The 4432-nt window shown below is 57.6% G+C and overlaps 1 non-coding gene across 1 annotated transcript; it reads left to right on the top strand.

Annotated features, from left to right (window-relative positions):
* The first annotated feature begins 1050 nt into the window (after positions 1 to 1050).
* LOC142793557 (small subunit ribosomal RNA) lies at positions 1051 to 2865 on the top strand. Its single transcript, XR_012891634.1, has one exon. It is a non-coding gene; the product is annotated as a small subunit ribosomal RNA (ribosomal RNA).
* Positions 2866 to 4432: the final 1567 nt, after the last annotated feature.

A 4432-nucleotide genomic window follows, 5' to 3' on the forward strand; every position in this document is an offset into this window, starting at 1 on the left:
AACGTTGGTCGGCCGTTCTAACCTGTCGGTGCCACGCCGAGACGTCGTTAAGGAAAACCGCGTCGTGGGCCTCTACGACGCCGTCGAGTCGTTGTACGTTTGGTGTCCAGCGTGTCGGCGGCGAGTAGCGGACACGTCGTTCACGACTTCGGTCTTTCGCAGTCGACGCGAACTTGCGGAGAGTCGTGGTGCCTCACGTTTTCGGCAGAAACCGCGGCGGAATTTTCCCGTGCGTGCGCGCACGACCTCGGTGCTGTGCCGTCAGCGTAGTGTTGCACAAACTCGTGGCCTACCCAAGGTGCGGTACGTTTGCGGCCGTATCCTCGGTGGGAATTTCGTGAGTAGGGTCGCAAATTCTACGACCTCGGCGGGTTTGAGAGCGACGTAGACTTGTGGCACGCTCAACGTGCCACACGTTTCGGGGCACACCCGCGGTGAAATTTTCTCGAGTACGCTCGTATTAGTGCCCAAGGAGGTCTGGGTACTTATCGCTGCTATTATGTGGGGGTTCTCGTGAGCGGCGTACGCGAAAGCGACCGGGTGTCTGATATGCGGCGGGCTTCGGCCTCGTCAAGCGTGTCCTCGGGTCTGCTCCAGGGGAATCCACGGCAGTCGTCTGCAGCCTCATCCGCTTGATGCGTTAGGGGCTGGTTGTCGGACGGTGCCGTTTTACCACGATATCGAGGTGTGTTCCGTGTCGTCCTCGGGCGATTCAGATGCGAAAGCGCCGAAGACGCGGGCGTGACCCGTCGTCTGGCGGCTTTGCAGTCTCGGCTCCGTTGCTAGTTCCGGCCGGTCCACCGACAGTGCAGCGGGCTTGGGCAACCCGCACGGCGCGACCGAGTCGATGCAACGAAAAAGAGCGAGCATGAACGTGCTTCTTGCCGCACGGCTCCCACTCGTCTTTCGGGAAGGTTGTGCCGTAGCGAGCTCGAACGCCGTCATCTCGGAGTGCAAAATAAGCGTGTTGGGGCGCCTGAAGGTGGCCTCCGCCGCACACAGACTGCGTCCGGCCCGCCGAAGGCGAGGACGGACGCGCAGTCGAACGATTACCTGGTTGATCCTGCCAGTAATCATATGCTTGTCTCAAAGATTAAGCCATGCATGTCTAAGTACATGCCGAAATAAGGCGAAACCGCGAATGGCTCATTAAATCAGTTATGGTTCCTTAGATCGTTTCTTCCTACTTGGATAACTGTGGCAATTCTAGAGCTAATACATGCAGTGAGCCTGGAGCCCTTTGGGTAACGGGTGCTTTTATTAGACCAAGATCGATCGGGTTTCGGCCCGTATTGTGTGGTGACTCTGGATAACTTTGTGCTGATCGCATGGCCACGAGCCGGCGACGTTTCTTTCAAGTGTCTGCCTTATCAACTTTCGATGGTAGGTTACTTGCTTACCATGGTTGTTACGGGTAACGGAGAATCAGGGTTCGATTCCGGAGAGGGAGCCTGAGAAACGGCTACCACATCCAAGGAAGGCAGCAGGCGCGCAAATTACCCACTCCCGGCACGGGGAGGTAGTGACGAAAAATAACAATACGGGACTCTTTTGAGGCCCCGTAATTGAAATGAGTACACTCTAAATCCTTTAACGAGGATCAATTGGAGGGCAAGTCTGGTGCCAGCAGCCGCGGTAATTCCAGCTCCAATAGCGTATACTAAAGCTGCTGCGGTTAAAAAGCTCGTAGTTGGATCTCAGTTCCAGACGAGTAGTGCATCTACCCGATGCGACGGCTCGGACTGAACATCATGCCGGTTCTTTCTTGGTGCACTTCATTGTGTGCCTCGAGATGGCCGGTGCTTTTACTTTGAAAAAATTAGAGTGCTCAACGCAGGCGAGTCGCCTGAATAAACTTGCATGGAATAATAGAACAAGACCTCGTTTCTGTTCTGTTGGTTTTTGGAATACGAGGTAATGATTAAGAGGGACGGACGGGGGCATTCGTATTGCGGCGCTAGAGGTGAAATTCTTGGACCGTCGCAAGACGAACTACTGCGAAAGCATTTGCCAAGAATGTTTTCATTGATCAAGAACGAAAGTCAGAGGTTCGAAGGCGATCAGATACCGCCCTAGTTCTGACCATAAACGATGCCAACCAGCGATCCGCCTGAGTTACTCAAATGACTCGGCGGGCAGCTTCCGGGAAACCAAAGTATTTGGGTTCCGGGGGAAGTATGGTTGCAAAGCTGAAACTTAAAGGAATTGACGGAAGGGCACCACCAGGAGTGGAGCCTGCGGCTTAATTTGACTCAACACGGGAAAACTTACCCGGCCCGGACACTGGGAGGATTGACAGATTGAGAGCTCTTTCTTGATTCGGTGGATGGTGGTGCATGGCCGTTCTTAGTTGGTGGAGCGATTTGTCTGGTTAATTCCGATAACGAACGAGACTCTAGCCTATTAAATAGGTGCGGGGTTCCCAGCACCTTACAACCTTCTTAGAGGGACAAGCGGCTCCTAGCCGCACGAAACAGAGCAATAACAGGTCTGTGATGCCCTTAGATGTCCGGGGCCGCACGCGCGCTACACTGAAGGAAGCAGCGTGTCTTTATCCCTGTCTGAAAAGACTGGGTAACCCGTGGAACTTCTTTCGTGATTGGGATAGGGGCTTGCAATTGTTCCCCTTGAACGAGGAATTCCCAGTAAGCGCGAGTCATAAGCTCGCGTTGATTACGTCCCTGCCCTTTGTACACACCGCCCGTCGCTACTACCGATTGAATGATTTAGTGAGGTCTTCGGACCGATGTCCGGCGCGGCCTTTCGGTTGCGCCGGTCTGTTGGAAAGATGACCAAACTTGATCATTTAGAGGAAGTAAAAGTCGTAACAAGGTTTCCGTAGGTGAACCTGCGGAAGGATCATTAACGGATTGTGAAGGGTGAGCGCCTCAGCTGCGTCTGCGCCCGACACTTTCTGCCGCTGACCCCGTTTGGACGCGGGGTCGGCTTTTCCCCACGGGGCTGCCTGAATGTGGAGCGGCACCCCGTGACAAATTGTTGCGCCCAGCGGACGCCAACACCGCGACCTTGGACGGTCGGCCAGGTGGCGGACGCGGGTACAAACGGCGCAACGCACTCATAGGTCGGCTTTCGACCCGCCACTGCACCGTGGCTCGAAGCGCTCGAAATGCGCGACCCGACCGCTGCGGGACCGCCTAGTACTGTAAACAGGAGCGGCGGAGCGCGAACGGCGAGTCGTGGTTACGTCGGTAGAAGGCGAGGCTGCGCGTTCCCGAAACGCCAGCCGAGTGCCCTCCCGACCGTTCGAGCGTGCAAGAACGAGACCCGACAATCGCGCGGCGACTGCCAAGTACGAGAGGAACGGCACAAGCGTCGGCGGTCGGTCAAGGAACTGGCGATGTGACGGGTCCGCTGTGCACCAGTGCATACCGTCCCGCCGTCCGCGGCAAGCGCCTCCGCGTCCTCGGGTGACGGAGGCTGCCGGTCGGTTCTTGCAGGCGAGGGATCTCGCTGGCACCGGTTCGCGTTGACGCGCGGCCGGTCATGGCACGGCGATGCGACGGCCGAGGTGCGCAGTACTCGATGGAGGAACCGCACGCTCCGATGACCGTCCCGCCCTCCGCGGCGTATGCGTACCGACCGTAATGGTTGCAGCAGCGCCGGCCGGCTTTTGAATTCGCCACACGAAACACGGTGCGAGATCGCGGTTAGGGGAGCGTCGACGTTGCCAGGCGTTTTGCTTGCTGCCGAGGGAAAGGCGGCACGGCCACGTCGCGCTCGTCGCGATTAGCGGGTCTGCGCGCTTTGGGAAGGTGCCGCAACGACTTGCCGAAAGAGGAAGCACGGAAGAACGAGGGACTTGGACGTCCCGACAATTGAACGCACTTGCGGCCAGGCCTTTGCTGGCTTCGTTCTTCCGCCTCGAGTAGGCTCGTACGCGGCTCCGGCGCCGAAAGTGGTCCTTGGCACCGACTTCGGTGGACGTGGGAAGTGCCGCGCAAGTACGGCGCGCCTGGCTCCACCTGTTGGCTAAAGTAGGCAGCCGGATCGGCATTTTGGTGTGCGGTGGCAAACCGTGGATGCGAAAGAAGCTTGTGCGATTTCGTGGAACAAAAAGCGGGGGTCCCCCTTTTTATGCGGAGGAGACCGACCCGCCTGCCGTGGTGAACCGCGACGCCACGGTAAAAACGGGAGAGGCTTGTCGATGGGACCGTGCATCCCGCGCTCCACGGAGGCCGGGAGGCGGCCGCCCGAGGAAATGTGTAGCCGTCGAGGCCCGCATCTGCGTGCACTCTTATCCAAATGGGTGTACCGCAGGCATTTTCTGGTTAGGCGGGCCAATGAGAGCGAGCACACAACGATACCTACGGGTCCGGCTTGGAGAACCGGCTTCGACGCCTCCCGAGTATTTATAGAGGGGTGGACCACGAAAGCACTCGCAAGTAGCGAAAGCGAAACGCCGTCCGAAACA

This window comes from Rhipicephalus microplus, unplaced genomic scaffold, assembly GCF_043290135.1.
Source record: "Rhipicephalus microplus isolate Deutch F79 unplaced genomic scaffold, USDA_Rmic scaffold_307, whole genome shotgun sequence".
NCBI classification, from domain to species: Eukaryota; Metazoa; Arthropoda; class Arachnida; order Ixodida; family Ixodidae; genus Rhipicephalus; species Rhipicephalus microplus.